This window comes from Bombina bombina, chromosome 6, assembly GCF_027579735.1.
Source record: "Bombina bombina isolate aBomBom1 chromosome 6, aBomBom1.pri, whole genome shotgun sequence".
Classification (NCBI taxonomy): domain Eukaryota; kingdom Metazoa; phylum Chordata; class Amphibia; order Anura; family Bombinatoridae; genus Bombina; species Bombina bombina.
The window spans coordinates 661557749-661578979 of record NC_069504.1 but is presented as its reverse complement, the minus strand read 5'-3'; the positions used below and the strand labels follow the sequence as shown (position 1 = coordinate 661578979).

Sequence of the window (21231 nt, the reverse complement as noted above, 5' to 3'; positions counted from 1 at the left end):
ATACCTGGATCATAATCACCAGTGAGAACCCTACTCCAGGGGCAGAACTGACCAATAACTAATCTACCACCTTAAAAATGGCCAAGGTGTTAATTTCTAATTATCTTGGCTCTCTCTGGCTAATACTCAGCAGCAAGAAGAGAACCATGCAATATCTGAAAATATGGGTTGGACAAAATAAAAGAAAACTAATAGATACTTTCTTTCCAGGCATGAAGAGTGCACAACTTCATTCCAATTACTAGTGGGATATTAAGCTCCTGGACAGCAGGAGGTGGCAAAGAGCACCCCAGCAGAGCTATTAAGTGTAACTTCCCTTACCCATAATCCCCAGTCACTCAGCCGAAGGAAAATGGAAAAAGATGATAAAGCAAGGGTGCCGAAATTAAATTTATATACGGGCTGGGTCGTGGGTTCTCCATGCTTGGAAAGAAATTTATCAGGTAAGCATAAATTTTGTTTTCTTTCTAATGGCATGGAGAGTCCACAGTCATTCCAATTACTAGTGGGAACCAATACCCAAGCTAGAGGACACATAATGAAAAGGGAGTGAGAACAAGACAGGCAGACATAAACAGAAGACACCACCGCTTGAAGAACTTATCTCCCAAAAGAAGTCTCAGCCGAGGCAAAAGTATCAAATTTGTAGAATTTGGAAAAGGTATGCAAAGAGGACCACGTTGCCGCCTTGCAAATTTGCTCCACAGAAGCTTCATTTTTGAAAGCTCAGGAAGAGGAGACAGCCCTAGTGGAATGAGCCATAATTCTCTCAGGAGGTTGTCCAGCTAACCGGATAACTCTTCTCAACCAGAGGGAAAGGGTAGTAGAAGGGGCCTTCTAACCCTTACGCTTACCAGAAAAACACACTAACAGGGCTAAATATTGCAGAAAATCTTTAATTGGTTGAAGGTAACATTTTAGAGCACACACAACATCCAGGTTATGTAAAAGACGTTCCTTATGAGAAGGAGGATTAGGACAAAAAGGAGGAACAACAAATTCATGATTAACATTTCGATCCAACACTACCTTAGGGAGAAAACCCTGTTTAGTATGAAGGACTGCCTTATCCGCATGAAAAATAAGGTAAGGGGAATCACACTGCAGAGTCGAAAGTTCAGAAGCTATGCGAGCGGAAGAAATAGCAAGAAGAAACAAAACCTTTCAAGATAACAATTTAATACTATCAGAATGCATGGGCTCAAACAGGGCCTGTTGCAAAACTCTAAGAACAAGGTTAAGGCTCCAAGGAGGAACAACAGGTTTAAACACAGGCCTGATTCTGACCAGGGCCTCAACAAAAAGCTTGGACATCTGGCAAATCTGCCAGACGTTTGTGCAAAAGAATAAAAAAAAAACTGACCCTTCAGAGTACTGACTAACAAACCTTTCTCTATCCTGAAGAAAAGATAAAACGCGGGGGATCCTCACCCAACTCCAGGAGAAATCCTTAGAGTCGCACCAATAAAGGTATTTATGCCATACCTTATGATAAATATTGCGAGTAACAGGTTTACGAGCCTAAAGCATGGTATCAAAGACCATCTCAGAAAAAAACAAATTATGCTTACCTGATAATTTCATTTCCATCTGTATGGGAAGCGTTCACAGCTGCATTCCTTACTTGTGGGAAATACTGAATCTGGCCACCAGGAGGAGGCAAAGACAATCCAGCCAAAGGCTTAAAAACCTCCCCCACTTCCTCATAACCCCAGTCATTCTGCCGAGGGAACAAGGAACAGTAGGAGAAATATCAGGATGAAAAAGGTGCCAGAAGAAAAAATTTCAGATTTAGGGCCGCCCATTGGAGAACACGGGCGGGAGCTGTAGACTCTTCCCATACAGATGGAAATGAAATGATCAGGTACGCATAATTTATGTTTTCCATCTTAATATGGGAAGAGTCCACAGCTGCATTCCTTACTTGTGCGAAACATATACCCAAGCTCTAGAGTACACAGAATGCTAACGGGAGGGAAAAAATAGAGGCGTATCCTAATCTGAGGGCACCACAGCCGGCAAAACCTTTCTCCCGAAGGCTGCTTCAGCAGAAGCAAAAACATCAAACTTGTAAAATTTTGGAAAAAGTATGTAAGGAGAACCAGGTAGCCGCCTAACAAATCTGATCCATATAGGCCTCATTTTTAAAGGCCCAAAAGGAAACCACTGCTCTTGTAGAATGACCCGTAATCCTCAGAGGAGGCTTATATCCCGCCGTTTCTATGCTAAACTGATAACACTCCTCAGACAAAAAGTTAAGGAAGTCGGAGAAACCCTCTGACCCCTACGCTACCCGGAAAAGAGAACAGAGAGAGGTTTGTCTAAATTCCTTTGTGGCCCGAAGCGGTAAACATTCCTTTGACGAAGATGGATTAGGACATAAGAAAGAAACCACAATCTCTTGATGGATGTTGCGAATTGACACAACCATAGGAAGAAAACCTAACTTGGTTCGTAGAACAGCTTTATCGGCATGAAAAGCCAGATAAGGAGGGACACATTGCAAGGCAGCAATCAGATACTCTGCGCGCAGAAGCAATAGCCAGCAGAAAAGGAACCTTCCAAGACAACAATTTAATGTCTACTTCTTGCATAGGCTCCAACGAAGCCCGTTGCAAAACCTTAAGGACAAGATTTAAACTCCAAGGAGGAGCTTTAGCTCTAAACACAGGTCTAATTCCAGCAGAGCCTTAACAAATGGCTGCACATCTGGAAGCTCTGCAAACCTCTTGTGCAGTAACACAGACAGGGCCGAAAACTGTTCCTTCAGGGGACTTGCAGAAAAGCCCTTCTCCAGTTCATCCTGGAGAACAGAATTAGTAGGTCCTCCACACCTTATGAGAGATGCGACGAGCAACCAGCTGACGAGCTTGAATGAAAGTAAAAATAACTCAGATAACCCTCTCTTGGCTAGGACTAGGCGTTCAATCTCCACGCAGTCAGCCTCAAAGAATCTAGACATTGATGAACAAAGAGACCTTAGTCAGCAGATCCCTGCGACAAGGTAACTTCCACGGAGGAGATGATGACACCCCACTAGATCCGCAAACCATATCCTTTGCGGCCAAGACGGAGCAGTCAGTATCACTGACGCCTGCTTGACTCAAGCCACTACACTAGGAAGTAGTGGTAACGGTCGGAAAGGATAAATTAGCTTGAACCTAAAAGGCACCGCTAATGCATCTGTTAGCTCCGCCTGAGGATCCCTGTACCTCGACCCCTATATGGGTAGCTTGGTATTGAGACGTTATAAGATCTTCCTCTTGCAAATCTCTGCAAACACTCGGGATGGAGAGACCATTCTCCCGGATAAAATGATTGTCTGCTGAGGAAATCTGCTTCCCAGTTGACAGGGAACAAATGTGGGTCTCTCCCATATCAGAATCCGAGAAACTTCCTTTAAAACTAGGGAGCTTCTCATTCCCCCCTGATGGTTGATGTAAGCCACCGAGAATATATTGTTTGATTGAAATCTGATTAACTGGGACGAACCCAGCAGAGGCCAAGCCTTCAGAGCATTGTATATTGCCCGAAGATCCAAAATGAGATCAGGAGGGAGCTTTACCTCCTGAGACCAGAGGCCCTGTACCTTCCTGGCACCCCAAACCATCCTGACAGACTCGCAACCGTAGTCACAGTCACCCAGGATGGTCTTGAGAATGACATCCCGCAGGACAAGTGATCCGGACAAAACCACCGAGAGCGATTCTCCCGATTGGTTATCCAGAGAAATCTGTTGAGACAGATCCGAATGATCACCGTTCCACTAGTTCAGCATGCACAGTTGCAACAGTCTGATGAAAAACCTGGCAAAGGAAATGTCCAAGCTGGACACCATGAGACCAATCACCTTCATACACCGAGCCACAGACGGCCATAAGGAGATCTGGAGGGCAAGACATGTTGAAGCTAGCTTGCAACGTCTCTGGTCTGTTAGACATATTCTCATGTCTATGGAGACTATTATAGTACCCGAGAATTCTACCCTGGTACTTGATACAAGAGAACTCTCTCTAAATTATCTGCCATCCATGGGATCGAAGAAGACAGAGGAGATATTCCGAATGGTCCACTCTTCAAAAATGTATTTAGCTAGACCAAACGGGAAGGATAATAAACTGGAAGTGCTGGTCCAGGAATGCAAACCTTAGGAACTGGAAGTAGTCCTTTAAGATTGGTACGAGAAGCGAGCATCCTTCACATCTATCGTGGTCATGAACTACCCCTCTCAAACGAGGGCAAGAATGGACCTTTATTTTCTCCATCTTAAACGAGGGGACATTTAAAAACCTGCTTAAAGGGACACTGTACCCAATTTTTTTTCTTTCATGATTCAGACAGAACATGTAATTTTAAGCAACTTTCTAATTTACTCCCATTATCAATTTTTCTTTGTTCTCTTGCTATCTTTATTTGAAAAAACAGAATTTATGCTTACCTGATAAATTACTTTCTCTTGTGGTTTATTCAGTTCACGGATTCATCCTTACTTGTGGGATATTCTCATTCCCTATAGGAAGTGGCATAGAGAACACACAGCAGAGCTGTCCATATAGCTCCCCCTCTGGCTACGCCCCCCAGTCATTCAACCGACGGTTAGGAGAAAAAGGAGAAACCATAGGGTGCAGTGGTGACTGTAGTTTAAACAAGAAATTTTAACCTGACAATTGCCAGGGCGGGCCGTGGACTGGATACACAGCAAGAGAAAGTAATTTATCAGGTAAGCATAAATTCTGTTTTCTCTTGCAAGGTGTATCCAGTCCACAGATTCATCCTTACTTGTGGGATACCAATACCAAAGCTTTAGGACACGGATGAAGGGAGGGAACAAGACAGGTAACCTAAACGGAAGGCACCACTGCTTGCAAAACCTTTCTCCCAAAAATAGCCTCCGAAGAAGCAAAAGTATCGAATTTGTAAAATTTGGCAAAAGTATGCAGTGAAGACCAAGTCGCTGCCTTACAAATCTGTTCAACAGAAGCCTCATTCTTGAAGGCCCAAGTGGAAGCCACAGCTCTGGTGGAATGAGCTGTAATTTGTTCAAGAGGCTGCTGCCCAGCAGTCTCATAAGCCAATCGGATGATGCTTTTCAACCAGAAGGAAAGAGGTAGCCGTCACTTTTTGACCTCTCCTCTTACCAGAATAGACAACAAACAAAGATGATGTTTGTCTGAAATCCTTAGTTGCTTGTAAATAGAATTTCAAAGCACGAACCACATCAAGATTGTGTAAAAGCCGTTCCTTCTTAGAAGCTGGATTAGAACACAGAGAAGGAACAATGATTTCCTGGTTAATGTTCTTATTAGAAACAACTTTAGGAAGAAAACCAGGTTTGGTACGCAAAACTACCTTATCTGCATGGAACACCAGATAGGGTGAATTACACTGCAAAGCAGACAATTCAGAAACTCTTCGAGCAGAAGATATAGCTACCAAAAACAAAACTTTCCAAGATAATAACTTAATATCTATGGAATGTAAAGGTTCAAACGGAACCCCTTGAAGAACTGAAAGAACTAAATTTAGACTCCATGGAGGAGCCACAGGTTTATAGACAGGCTTGATTCTGACTAACGCCTGTGCAAATGCTTGAACATCTGGCACTTCTGCCAGACGCTTGTGTAAAAGGATAGACAGAGCGGATATCTGCCCCTTTAAAGAACTAGCTGATAAACCTTTCTCCAATCCTTCTTGGAGAAAAGACAATATCCTTGGAATCCTAATCTTACTCCACGAGTAACCCTTGGATTCACACCAACAAAGATAATTCCGCCATATCTTATGGTAAATTTTCCTGGTGACAGGTTTTCTAGCTTGGATCAGAGTATCTATGACTGATTCAGAGAACCCACACTTGGATAGAATTAAGCGTTCAATCTCCAAGCAGTCAGCTGCAGAGAAACTAGATTTGGATGTGTGAATGGACCCTGTATTAGAAGATCCTGCCTCATTGGCAGTGTCCATGGTGGGACAGATGACATGTCCACTAGGTCTGCATACCAAGTCCTGCGTGGCCACGCAGGTGCTATCAGAATTACCGAGGCCTTCTCCTGTTTGATTCTGGCTACCAGCCGAGGGAGAAGAGGAAACGGTGGAAAGACATATGCCAGATTGAAGGACCAAGGCGCTACTAGAGCATCTATCAATGCCGCCTTGGGGTCCCTGGACCTGGATCCGTAAAGAGGAAGTTTGGTGTTCTGATGGGACGCCATCAGATCCAACTCTGTAATGCCCCATAGCTGAGTCAGCTGAGCAAATACCTCCGGGTGGAGTTCCCACTCCCCCGGGTGAAAAGTCTGACGACTTAGGAAATCCGCTTCCCAGTTGTCTACTCCTGGGATGTGAATTGCAGATAGGTGGCAAGAGAGATCCTCCGCCCACCTGATTATCTTGGTTACTTCATCGCTAAGGAACTCTTTGTTCCTCCCTGATGATTTATGTATGCTACAGTCGTGATGTTGTCCGACTGAAATCTGATGAACTTGGCCGCCGCTAGCTGAGGCCATGCCTGGAGCGTGTTGAATATCGCTCTCAGTTCCAAAATGTTTATCGGGAGAAGAGACCCTTCCCGAGACCATAGGCCCTGAGCTTTCAGGGAGTCCCAGACCGCGCCCCAGCCTAACAGACTGGCGTCGGTCGTTACAATGATCCACTTAAGTCTGTGGAAGCACATTCCCTGCGACAGGTGATCCTGAGACAACCACCAGAGAAGAGAATCTCTGGTTTTCAGGTCTAGTTGGATTTGAGGAGACAAATCTGCATAATCTCCATTCCACTGTTTGAGCATGCACAATTGCAGAGGCCTGAGATGAATTAGAGGAAAAGGGACTACGTCCATTGCTGCTACCATTAATCCGATTAACTCCATGCACTGAGCTACAGATGGCCGAGGAATGGAATGAAGAACTCGGCAAGTACTTAGAAGCTTTAACCTTCTGACCTCCGTCAGAAATATTTTCATTTCTACCGAGTCTATTAATGTTCCCAGGAAGGGAACCCTTGTGAGCGGGGACAGAGAACTTTTTTCGGTGTTCACCTTCCACCCGTGAGACCTTAGAAAGGCCAGAACAACATCCGTATGAGCCTTGGCTCTGGGAAAAGACGACGCCTGTATAAAGATGTCGTCCAGATAGGGTGCTACTGCAATGCCCCGCGGTCTCAGTACCGCTAGAAGGGACCCTAGCACCTTTGTGAAAATTCTGGGAGCGGTGGCCAACCCGAAGGGAAGGGCCACGAACTGGTAATGCTTGTCCAGAAAAGCGAACCTTAGGAACTGATGGTGATCTTTGTGGATAGGAATATGAAGGTACGCATCCTTTAGATCCACGGTAGTCATATATTGACCTTCCTGGATCATCGGTAAGATTGTCTGAATAAGATTGTCTGAATGGTTTCCATCTTGAAAGATGGAACTCTGAGGAAATTGTTTAGAATTTTAAGATCCAGGATTGGTCTGTAAGTTCCTTCCTTTTTGGGAAACACAAACAGGTTTGAGTAAAACCCCAGTCCTTGTTCTGAAATTGGAACTGGATATATCACTCCCATCTTGAGTAGATCTTCTACACAGCGTAAGAACGCCTCTTTCTTTGTCTGGTCTGTAGACAGACGAGAAATGTGGAACCTTCCCCTTGGAGGAGAGTCCTTGAATTCTAGAAGATATCCCTGAGCAACTATCTCTAATGCCCAGGGATCGGGAACATCTCTTGCCCAAGCCTGAGCAAAGAGAGAGAGTCTGCCCCCTACCAGATCCTGTCCCGGATCGGGGGCTACCCCTTCATGCTGTCTTAGTAGCAGCTGCAGGCTTCTTGGCCTGTTTACCCTTGTTCCAGCCCTGCAAAGGCTTCCAGGTTGCCTTGGGCTGTGAAGTGTTACCCTCTTGCTTTGCGGTAGCAGAGGCTGAAGCAGGACCGCTCCTGAAGTTGCAAAAGGAACGAAAATTAGCCTTGTTTTTAGCCTTAAAAGGCCTATCTTGCGGGAGGGCATGGCCCTTTCCCCCAGTGATTTCCGAAATAATCTCTTTCAACTCGGGCCCGAAAAGGGTCTTTCCCTTGAAAGGAATATTCAGTAATTTTGTTTTAGACAACACGTCGGCCGACCATGATTTAAGCCAAAGCGCTCTGCGCGCCATGATGGCAAAACCAGAATTATTCGCCTCTAACTTAGCTAATTGCAAAGCGGCATCTGTGATAAAAGAATTAGCCAGCTTTAGAGCCTTAATTCTATCCATAATTTCGTCATATGAGGTCTCCATCTGGAGCGACTCCTCAAGCGCCTCAAACCAGAAAGCCGCTGCAGTAGTTACAGGAATAATGCAGGCAATAGGTTGGAGAAGGAAACCTTGTTGAACAAATATTTTCTTTAGTAAACCTTCTAATTTTTTATCCATAGGATCTTTGAAAGCACAACTGTCTTCAATTGGTATGGTTGTGCACTTGGCTAGTGTTGAAACTGCCCCCTCTACCTTAGGGACCGTCTGCCACGCGTCCCGCCTGGGATCAGTTATGGGGAACAAAAGGTATACCTGGCCTTTCCCAGTCCCTAGCAACAATATCCGCCACCCTCTTAGGGATCGGAAACGCATCAGTGTATACAGGGACTTCTAGATATTTATCCATTTTACACAATTTCTCTGGGACCACCATAGGGTCACAATCATCCAGAGTTGATAAGACCTCCCTAAGCAGTACGCGGAGGTGTTCAAATTTAAATGCTAGTGAATCTGATTCTGCCCGCTGAGAAACTTTTCCTGAATCAGAAATTTCTCCCTCAGACATAACATTCCTCGCCCCTATTTCAGAGTGTTGTGAGGGTACATCAGATTTAGACTATCCTCATTACCTTCAGTCAAAGAATCATCTAAAGCTATATTTTTTAAGTGACACAATATGATCTTTAAAGTGTATAGACACATTAGTGCACTTGGGACACATTTTGAGTGGGGGTTCCACCATGGCTTCTGAACACATAGAGCAAGGCTTTTCCTTAGTGTCAGACATGTTTAACAGATTGGTATTATACACAAGCAGGCTTGGAAAAACACTTTATAATGTAATAAAAAATACAATTATCAATAAATGGTACTGTGCCTTTAAGATAATTAAAGCGCACACAATTTTACAAAACGGTGAAAAATGAACCAAATCTCTTGAAATTTTTACAGTGTGTGCCTAATGCTTCGATATGATTGCACAGCAAGTTTCAGCCTGATTAACCCTTTAATGCCCAAACCGGAGCCGCCTAAAGCAAACAACCGGTTAAACTACAGCACCTTTCCACAGCAGCCTGCTGTGGCCCTACCTTCCCTTAAGGATTGAATTTGAGAAAATCAAGCCTCCTGAAGTCCTCAAGCAGTCTCTGGACCCATGTGAAGCAGCATGCAGGGAAATCTTGTCAGAATAAACTGCGCAACTGAGGCGCGAAATTAGGCCCCTCCCACTCCACTCTGGAGCTGTGGGGCCTTCAGAACCCATTTTATTTGACTTAAAATAATGCCATGTGGAATAAAACCCCAATAAACACATCAAAAGTGCTTAAAAGTGTCAATAAAGAGTATTTTTCTAAACAAAATAATCGATTGCCCTGTTAAAGTGATAACCAGTCTATTGAGCCCTCTTAAATAAGCCTCTAGTTCTATACCAAGTTTCAGAACATGGCTTACCCTTCCCACATGGGGAATCTTGTCAGTCTTCTAGCATTATCTTGTCTTGACTAGAAAAAAGATGACTGAAACATACCTCAAAGCAGTTAAGCCTGCAAACTGTTCCCCCCAACTGAAGTTTTCTGGTGGTACTCAGTCCTGTGTGGGAACAGCAATGGATTTTAGTTACAACATGCTAAAATCATTTTCCTCTCAGCAGAATTCTTCATCATATTTCTGCCAGAGAGTAAATAGCACAAACCGGTACTATTTAAAAATAAACTTTTGATTGAAGATATAAAAACTACAAATCTAACACCACATTCACTTTACCCTCCCGTGGAGATGCTACTTGTTAGAGCGGCAAAGAGAATGACTGGGGGGCGGAGTCAGAGGGGGAGCTATATGGACAGCTCTGCTGTGTGCTCTGTTTGCCACTTCCTGTAGGGAATGAGAATATCCCACAAGGATGAATCCGTGGACTGGATACACCTTGCAAGAGAAAGAAGGCATCTAAGGTGTTTTTTGGTTCAGAACTCTGGACAGCACTTTTTATTGGTGGATGAATTTATCCACCAATCAGCAAGGACAACCCAGGTTGTTCAGCAAAAATGGGCCGGCATCTTAACTTACATTCTTGTATTTCAAATAAAGATACCAAGAGAATGAAGAAAATTTGATAAATAGGAGTAAATTAGAAAGTTGCTTAAAATGTCATGCTCTATCTGAATCACAAAAGAAAAAAATTGGTTTCAGTGTCCCTTTAAGCACATTAGGTCCAGAATCGGACGGAAAGTTCCCTCCTTCTTAGGGACCACGAAAAGGTTTGAATAGTATCCCAAAACTCTCACTGCGATAGGCACCGGGACAATAACATAGGACAGATCCCGTACACATCACAGAAAGGCTTCCCTCCTTTCTGGTCAGGAAGACAGGAGGAATCTGCCCTTGAGTGGCTGAGACTTAAAACCTATCTTGTAACCCTGAACTATGACCTACAGGACCCATAGATCCTGCACGTCCCTGAACCAAGCGACTGAAAAAAGCGACATACTGCCCCCTACACAATCCAGAAGAGGACCGGGGACCGCCCATTCATACTGACGTAGACTCAGCGGGCTTCTTGCTCTGCTTGGATTTAATTTATTCCAGGACTGAGCCGGCTTCCAAGACCTCTTGGTTTGCTCTGGCTTAGCGGAGGACTGCAGACATGGGCTTTATCAAAACGAAAAGAACGAAAATCGTCCCTTAGATTAGTTCATATACTCTTGCGGTAGGAGGGCACCCTTGCCCCCTGTGACCGTGGAGATAATTGAGCCCAAGCCTGGACCAGACAAAATCACTCCCTTAAAGGGAGGGAAGAAGTGTAGACTTAGAAGTCGTTTCCGCAGACCATGACTTCAGCCAGAGCCAGACGGGCCTGAACAAAAACAGAATTTATGCTTACCTGATAAATTACTTTCTCCAACGGTGTGTCCGGTCCACGGCGTCATCCTTACTTGTGGGATATTCTCTTCCCCAACAGGAAATGGCAAAGAGTCCCAGCAAAGCTGGTCACATGATCCCTCCTAGGCTCCGCCCACCCCAGTCATTCGACCGACGGACAGGAGGAAATATATATAGGAGAAACCATATGATACCGTGGTGACTGTAGTTAGAGAAAATAATTCATCAGACCTGATTAAAAAACCAGGGCGGGCCGTGGACCGGACACACCGTTGGAGAAAGTAATTTATCAGGTAAGCATAAATTCTGTTTTCTCCAACATTGGTGTGTCCGGTCCACGGCGTCATCCTTACTTGTGGGAACCAATACCAAAGCTTTAGGACACGGATGAAGGGAGGGAGCAAATCAGGTCACCTAAATGGAAGGCACCACGGCTTGCAAAACCTTTCTCCCAAAAATAGCCTCCGAAGAAGCAAAAGTATCAAATTTGTAAAATTTGGCAAAAGTGTGCAGTGAAGACCAAGTCGCTGCCTTACATATCTGGTCAACAGAAGCCTCGTTCTTGAAGGCCCATGTGGAAGCCACAGCCCTAGTGGAGTGAGCTGTGATTCTTTCAGGAGGCTGCCGTCCGGCAGTCTCATAAGCCAATCGGATAATGCTTTTAAGCCAAAAGGAAAGAGAGGTAGAAGTTGCTTTTTGACCTCTCCTTTTACCAGAATAAACAACAAACAAGGAAGATGTTTGTCTGAAATCTTTAGTAGCCTCTAAATAGAATTTTAGAGCACGGACTACGTCCAAATTGTGTAACAAACGTTCCTTCTTTAAAACTGGATTCGGACACAAAGAAGGTACAACTATCTCCTGGTTAATATTTTTGTTGGAAACAACTTTCGGAAGAAAACCAGGCTTAGTACGCAAAACCCGATTATCTGCATGGAACACCAGATAGGGCGGAGAACACTGCAGAGCAGATAACTCTGAAACTCTTCTAGCAGAAGAAATTGCAACCAAAAACAAAACTTTCCAAGATAATAACTTAATATCTACGGAATGTAAGGGTTCAAACGGAACCCCTTGAAGAACTGAAAGAACTAGATTTAGACTCCAGGGAGGAGTCAAAGGTCTGTAAACAGGCTTGATCCTAACCAGAGCCTGAACAAATGCTTGAACATCTGGCACAGCTGCCAGTCTTTTGTGAAGTAAAACAGATAAAGCAGAGATCTGTCCCTTCAGAGAACTTGCAGATAATCCTTTCTCCAAACCTTCTTGTAGAAAGGATAGAATCTTAGGAATTTTTATCTTGTTCCATGGGAATCCTTTAGATTCACACCAACAGATATATTTTTTCCATATTTTAAGGTAAATTTTTCTAGTTACAGGCTTTCTAGCCTGAATCAGAGTATCTATTACAGAATCTGAAAACCCACGCTTTGATAAAATCAAGCGTTCAATCTCCAAGCCGTCAGTTGGAGGGAAACCAGATTCGGATGTTCGAATGGACCCTGAACAAGAAGGTCCTGTCTCAAAGGTAGCTTCCATGGTGGAGCCGATGACATATTCACCAGGTCTGCATACCAAGTCCTGCCTGGCCACGCAGGAGCTATCAAGATCACCGAGACCCTCTCCTGATTGATCCTGGCTACCAGCCTGGGGATGAGAGGAAACGGTGGGAATACATAAGCTAGGTTGAAGGTCCAAGGTGCTACTAGTGCATCTACTAGGGTCGCCTTGGGATCCCTGGATCTGGACCCGTAGCAAGGAACCTTGAAGTTCTGACGAGACGCCATCAGATCCATGTCTGGAATGCCCCATAATTGAGTTATTTGGGCAAAGATTTCCGGATGGAGTTCCCACTCCCCCGGATGGAATGTCTGACGACTCAGAAAATCCGCTTCCCAATTTTCCACTCCTGGGATGTGGATCGCAGACAAGTGGCAGGAGTGATCCTCCGCCCATTGAATTATCTTGGTCACTTCTTTCATCGCCAGGGAACTCCTTGTTCCCCCCTGATGATTGATATATGCAACGGTCGTCATGTTGTCTGACTGAAACCTTATGAATTTGGCCTTTGCTAGTTGAGGCCAAGCTCTGAGAGCATTGAATATCGCTCTCAGTTCCAGAATGTTTATCGGGAGAAGAGACTCTTCCCGAGACCATAGACCCTGAGCTTTCAGGGATTCCCAGACCGCGCCCCAGCCCACTAGGCTGGCGTCGGTCGTGACAATGACCCACTCTGGTCTGCGGAAGCTTATTCCCTGTGACAGATTGTCCAGGGTCAGCCACCAACGGAGTGAATCTCTGATCTTTTGATCTACTTGAATCGTCGGAGACAAGTCTGTATAATCCCCATTCCACTGTCTGAGTATGCACAGTTGTAATGGTCTTAGATGAATTCGTGCAAAAGGAACTATGTCCATTGTTGCAACCATCAATCCTATTACTTCCATGCACTGCGCTATGGAAGGACGAGGAACAGAATGAAGTACTTGACAAGAGCTTAGAAGTTTTGATTTTCTGACCTCTGTCAGAAAAATCCTCATTTCTAAGGAATCTATTATTGTTCCCAAGAAGGGAACTCTTGTCGACGGGGACAGAGAACTTTTTTCTTTGTTCACCTTCCATCCGTGAGATCTGAGAAAGGCTAGGACGATGTCCGTATGAGCCTTTGCTTTTGACAGGGACGACGCCTGAATCAGGATGTCGTCCAAGTAAGGTACTACTGCAATGCCCCTTGGTCTTAGAACCGCTAGAAGGGACCCTAGTACCTTTGTGAAAATCCTTGGAGCAGTGGCTAATCCGAATGGAAGTGCCACAAACTGGTAATGCTTGTCCAGAAAAGCGAACCTTAGGAACTGATGATGTTCCTTGTGGATAGGAATATGTAGGTACGCATCCTTTAAATCCACGGTAGTCATAAATTGATTTTCCTGGATAGTAGGTAGGATCGTTCGAATAGTTTCCATTTTGAACGATGGTACCCTGAGAAATTTGTTTAGGATCTTTAGATCCAAAATTGGTCTGAATGTTCCCTCTTTTTTGGGAACTATGAACAGATTGGAATAAAATCCCATTCCTTGTTCTCTTATTGGAACTGGATGTATCACTCCCATCTTTAACAGGTCTTCTACACAATGTAAGAATGCCTGTCTCTTTATTTGGTTTGAAGATAATTGAGACCTGTGGAATCTTCCCCTTGGGGGTAGTTCCTTGAATTCCAGGAGATAACCTTGAGAAACTATTTCTAGCGCCCAAGGATCCTGAACATCTCTTGCCCAAGCCTGAGCAAAGAGAGAAAGTCTGCCCCCCACTAGATCCGGTCCCGGATCGGGGGCTATCCCTTCATGCTGTTTTGGTAGCAGTGGTAGGCTTCTTGGCCTGCTTACCCTTGTTCCAGCCTTGCATTGGTTTCCAGGCTGGTTTGGGTTGTGAAGTATTACCCTCTTGCTTAGAGGATACAGAATTAGAGACTGGTCCGTTTCTGCGAAAGGGACGAAAATTAGGCTTATTTTTAGCCTTAAAAGACCTATCCTGTGGGAGGGCGTGGCCCTTTCCCCCAGTGATGTCTGAAATAATCTCTTTCAAATCAGGTCCAAATAATGTTTTACCTTTGAAAGGAATGTTAAGCAATTTTGTCTTGGAAGACACATCCGCTGACCAAGACTTTAGCCAAAGCGCTCTGCGCGCCACGACAGCAAACCCTGAATTTTTCGCCGCTAATCTAGCTAATTGCAAAGCGGCATCTAAAACAAAAGAGTTAGCCAATTTAAGTGCTTGAACTCTGTCCATAACCTCCTCATACGAAGATTCTTTACTGAGCGATTTTTCTAGTTCCTCGAACCAGAAACACGCTGCCGTAGTGACAGGAACAATGCATGAAATTGGTTGTAGAAGGTAACCTTGCTGTACAAAAATCTTTTTAAGCAAACCCTCTAATTTCTTATCCATAGGATCTTTGAAAGCACAACTATCTTCGATAGGAATAGTAGTGCGTTTGTTTAGATTAGAAACCGCCCCCCTCGACCTTGGGGACTGTCTGCCATAAGTCCTTTCTGGGGTCGACTATAGGAAATAATTTCTTAAATATAGGGGGGGGGAACAAAAGGTATGCCGGGCCTTTCCCACTCTTTATTTACTATGTCCGCCACCCGCTTGGGTATAGGAAAAGCGTCGGGGGGCACCGGAACCTCTAGGAACTTGTCCATCTTACATAATTTCTCTGGAATGACCAAATTGTCACAATCATCCAGAGTAGATAACACCTCCTTAAGCAGTGCGCGGAGATGTTCTAATTTAAATTTAAATGTCACAACATCAGGTTCAGCTTGATGAGAAATTTTTCCTGAATCTGAAATTTCTCCATCAGACAAAACCTCCCTCATGGCCCCTTGAGATTGGTGTGAGGGTATGTCAGAACAGTTATCATCAGCGTCCTCTTGCTCTTCAGTGTTTAAAACAGAGCAATCGCGCTTTCTCTGATAAGTAGGCATTTTGGATAAAAGATTTGCTATGGAGTTATCCATTACAGCCGTTAATTGTTGCATGGTAATAAGTATTGGCGCACTAGATGTACTAGGGGCCTCCTGTGTGGGCATAACTGGTGTAGACACAGTAGGGGATGATGTAGTATCATGTTTACTCCCCTCATTTGAGGAATCATCTTGGGCAATATCATTATCTGTGGCATTACTGTCCTTACTTTGTTTGGACACTATGGCACAATTATCACATAAATTTAAATGGGGAGACACATTGGCTTTCATACATATAGAACATAGCTTATCTGATGGTACAGACATGTTAAACAGGCTTAAACTTGTCAACAAAGCACAAAAAACGTTTTAAAATAAAACCGTTACTGTCACTTTAAATTTCAAACTGAAAACACTTATTACTGAATATGTGAAAAAGTATGAAGGAATTGTTCAAAATTCACCAAAATTTCACCACAGTGTCTTAAAGCATTAAAAGTATTGCACACCAAATTTCAGAGCTTTAACCCTTAAATTAATGGAACCGGAGCCGTTTTTACATTTAACCCCTATACAGTCCCAGAATGAGGCTCTGTCTATAACTAGAAAGGCCCCCATCTGAAAAAGGTGTCCAACACAGTGCCTGCCATTTTTCTAAACGTTCCCCAAGATTATAATACCAATAATTAGTTAGAATCTGCATAATATGCCTAGTAAAGCAATCATTTTAGCCCAGAAAAATGTCTACCAGTTTTTAAGCCCTTTTTGAAGCCCTTTATTCTTTTATGTTTAACTAAGAAAATGGCTTACCGGTCCCCATGAGGGGAAATGACAGCCTTCCAGCATTACATGGTCTTGTTAGAAATGTGGCTAGTCATACCTTAAGCAGAAAAGTCTGCTAACTGTTTCCCCCAACTGAAGTTACTTCATCTCAACAGTCCTGTGTGGAAACAGCAATCGATTTTAGATACTGTCTGCTAAAATCATCTTCCTCTTACAAACAGAAATCTTCATCCTTTTCTGTTTCAGAGTAAATAGTACATACCAGCACTATTTTAAAATAACAAACACTTGATAGAAGAATAAAAAACTACATTTAAACACCAAAAAACTCTTAACCATCTCCGTGGAGATGTTGCCTGTGCAACGGCAAAGAGAATGACTGGGGTGGGCGGAGCCTAGGAGGGATCATGTGACCAGCTTTGCTGGGACTCTTTGCCATTTCCTGTTGGGGAAGAGAATATCCCACAAGTAAGGATGACGCCGTGGACCGGACACACCAATGTTGGAGAAAAAAGCTGAAGCCATAGCATTCAACCGCATAAACTGCCTAATAGCAGCACAGATAAAATAATTAACAACCCTCAAGGCCGTAAATCTTTGAGTAACGTTGAGGGGATCCTCCACCCCGATCAAACCCTATAAAGGAGTCACACCAGAAGGTAGTTTCTCCAGTAACCGCGGCAACAGCCGCCGCCTGTTGAAACAAATATTCTGTATGTTGAAACATCTTTCTTAACAGAGTTTCCATCTTTTATCCATGGGCTCTTCAAACTAAGAACTATCCTCAAGCGGGATAGTAGTACGTTTAGCAAGGGTGAAGATAAAGCCATCCCATTTAGGGACGGAACCTCACAACTCCATTGAGAGTCCAGGACCGGATACAATTTGTTAAAGGGAGAAGAGGGGGAAAAGGAATCCAATCCTGTCCCATTCATTCTTAATAATGTTCGCCATCTAACAGGAGCAGGGAAGGATAAGGTACCACCCTGTCCTCAAACTCTATCCAATTTAGGAATTAAAGGTTCATTAGGCAATTTGGCCTCTGGAACCTCTGAATTCGCCAAAAACTTTCTTTAGAAGAAAGCGCAAATTCCTAAACTAAAGTCTGGCAACACTGCAGCCAGAGGTTTAGAGGCAGCAGACTCCGGACCCAGAATGTTCATACTCTGAAGTCTCAAAGAACTTCATCCTCGGATAACCCTCAGTTAAATCCAATAAATTATCTGATGTACTCTGGGAAGGAGTGCAATATGTAACCTTTCGATTGCGCTTAGCAGGGCGAGGTAAAGCATTAAAGGCCGCAGACATTGCCGTCTGAACTGCGCAGTAACGTATGGTGAAAAAAGGCCCCCTCCAGATGGAGGATCAGCAATGCTATGGGAAAACGGCATTGTGTAGAGATATAAGAATGTATGGTATGCACCTCAATGAACGACAACTCCTCAGAGGTGGATGGCTCCGTGGTATCAAATATGTAATATCAAATTATCAAGGCATATAGAACATAATTGAGTGGGCGAAACTAAGACCTCCTCACCATATAAACAGGAATTACTCATTAGGAATAGAGGGAGTGCCCTCTAAAGTAACAGAATTCTCCATCGCTAGTGCAATAACCGGAGAACTAGAGAAATAAAACATCTTATTTTATTAAAAAAAAATGACACCCTTATACCCCAATGGGTGGGGCACTCACCACCTCCTATGACCCAGTACAGAGATTTGGGACTCCTCTCTGATAGACACCTGGTCAGGAAAAAGGAAATGAATCACATGGTGAACAATGCAGGACTGTCCCTGCTATGAGAAAGCACGCCAAGCTTGTAAACTGCATGGCTCTCAAAGTGAAAGTGAAACCAGTATATTCCATAACAGCCTATAAAACCAAAACTAGGCGTTCAATCTCCAAGCAGTCAGCTTCAGAAAATCTAGATTTGGATGAAAGAAGGGACCCTGAAGTAGGTCTGTCCTCAGAGGTAACCTCCAAGGTGGAAGAGATGACATCTTTACCAGATACGCGAACCAGATCCTGCGAGGCCATGCAGGAGCTATTAGAATTACAGATGCTCTCTCCTGTTTGATACGAGAAATGACTTGTGGAAGGAGAGCAAATGGAGGAAACAGGTATGCTAGAGAGAAGTTCCAAGGAACCGCCAGAGCATCTATCAGAGCGGCCTGAGGATCTCTTGACCTAGAACCGTACTTTGGAAGCTTGGCGTTTTGATGAGATGCCATCAGATCCACCTCCGGAACCCCCCACCTGAGGGTTATCTTTGAGAACACCTCCAGATGGAGTGCCCACTCACCGGGATGAAAAGTCTGTCTGCTCAGAAAATCCGCCTCCCAGTTCTCCACCCCTAGAATGTGGATGGCAGATAGGAGACAATTGTGAGCTTCCGCGCACTGCAGAATGTGAGTCACCTCCTTCATAGCTAAGGAACTCCGAGTACCTACCTGGTGGTTGATGTAAGCTACTGAGGTGATGTTGTCCAACTGGAATCTGATAAACCGGACTAAAGATAATTGAGGCCAAGCTGTCAAAGCATTGAAGAATGCTCTCAACTCTAAAATGTTTATGGGTAGAGAGGACTCCTTCCGAGTCCACAGGCCCTGAGCTTTTAACAAGCCCCAAACTACACCCCAGCCTAACAGGCTGGCAGCCGTGGTCACAATCACTCAGGAAGGTCTCAGGAAGCATATGCCCCGAGACAGATGGTCCTGTAAATTCCACCACGAGAGAGAGTCTCTTGTTAGGGGATCCAGCTTTATCCTCTGTGCGAGATCTGAGTGGTTTCTGTTCCATTGACTGAGCATGCTTAACTGCAGAGGACTCAGATGGAACCGAGCAAAAGGAATGATATCCATGTAAGCTACCATAAGGCCAATCACCACCATGCATTGAGCCACTGATGGGCGAACAGAAGACTGGAAAGAAAGGCAAGAAGCAAGAAGTTTGGACTTTCTGATATCCGTCAGAAAAACTTTCATGGATAGAGAATCTATAATTGTTCCCAAGAAACACACCCTTTTATCTGGAACAAGGGAGTTTTTTTCCAGATTCACTTTCCACCCGTGGAAACGTAGAAAAGACAACAACATCTCTGTATGAGATTTTGCTAGCTGAAAAGATGACGCCTGAACCAAGATGTCATCTAGGTAAGGTGCCACCGCAATTCCTTGAGATCTGACTATTGCCAAAATGGCCCCCCAGAACCTTTGTGAATATTCTGGAAGCCGTGGCAAGGAAGTGCAACTAACTGGAAATGCTTGTACAGAAAGGCAAAACTCAGAAACTAGTGATGATCCCTGTGAATGGGAACATGAAGATACGCGTCCTTCAGGTCTATGGTCGTCATGAACGAACCCACTTGGACCATGGGAAGAATGGAACGAATGGTTTCCATTTTGAAGGACGGAACCCTAAGGAATTTGTTGAGACACTTTAGGTCTAGGATGGGACGGACAGTTTCCTTCTTTTTGGGAACCACAAAGATTTGAAGAAAAATTACTCCCAGGGAGGATAGGACCTCTACACAGTTTAAGAAGGCCTCCCTCTTTACCTGGTTTGTAGATAATCTTGACAGGATAAATCTGTCCCTTGGAGGGCAAGACTTGAATCCTATTCTGTAACCCTGAGGTACTATGTCTACAGCCTAAGGATCTGGGACATCGCGCATCCAAGCCTGTCGAAAAAGAGAAAGCCTGCCACCCACTTGATACAAAAAAGGATCGGGACGACCCTTCATGCAGATTTAAAATCAGTGGAAGGATTCTTGGTTTGCTTCCCCTTATTCCAAGGCTGACTGGACCCCCCATGAGGTCTTAGAATGCTTTTGCTAGGAAGAAAAGGAGATAGATTTCTGTCCTTTAAAGTTATGAAAGGAAGGAAAATTAGAATTCTGGTGACCCTTAGGTCTATTCTTCTTGTCCTGAGCTAGGAAAGATCCCATTTCACCCATAACCTTGGAAATGATTTCCGGCAGACCAGCACCAAATAAAAGTCTTACCCTTATAAGGTAAAGACAGAAGCTTTGACTTGGAATTTACATCAGCCGACCAAGATTTTAGCCACAGAGCTCTGCGAGCTAGAAAAGCGAAGTAAGTTACCTGTGTAACTTACGTAAGCCCCATCAGCACCCCCTGTAACCCCCACAAGCACCCCCCCCTCGGGCACGGCAAGTGGGCAGCGCGCGATGGACCAATTTGGAAATTCAATGGAGGTGGGCAAATCAAACGGACTACGGACCGATTAGATAATCAAAAACAAAAGCGTTACTGCATTATCTGATTGGTCCGTGAAGTCAGTGGCTGTACAACCAATAGGGTCGTGTTGCCTGCCAGTGTGCCGCCTACACCTTGCCTCTGATGAGTGAGGAGTAGGGCCGTGTGCGCATGCGCGGCATTGTTCGCGTCTGCGCAATGAAGATTACTGGCAATATAATTCCTCGACCCGTTGTGTAGTTTTAATCAGCTTTTTTAAGGAGGTTGGGCCTCTTGCGCATGCACACCTACAGCAGCCGATTCATGTCACCGGAAGTGACGTAGGTCCTGCATTCTTATGCGGTATACAACTTATTTTAGAACACCGGGAGAGTGAGAGTAAGGTGACCACATTTATAGCCTGTCATTTATTTTTTCAACTGTGCAATCTGTTTCTCCTTGTGAGCACCGGATCTTCCAATTAAAATATCAGGTGGTCTAACCTAGGGGCAGATTTATACATGCAGCATATGCTAAAGAGGTAGTGAGGTACTATGTTAACTTTTTAATTATAGCAGCTCCCATTACTACTACTCTTCTGATAATCCTTGCCCTCTTTGTGTGGGTCTGACACTCTTTAGTGTCCATAAAAATACATATGATTCAGCACCCAGCTTCAGTGTTATATGGTGTATG

The 21231-nt window shown here is 44.2% G+C and overlaps 1 protein-coding gene across 3 annotated transcripts in view; it reads right to left on the bottom strand.

Annotated features, from left to right (window-relative positions):
- LOC128663412 (TP53-binding protein 1) overlaps nucleotides 1-21231 on the bottom strand; it is an 816604-nt gene that overhangs the window by 524945 nt on the left and 270428 nt on the right. The gene's annotated exons all lie outside the window — the stretch shown is intronic.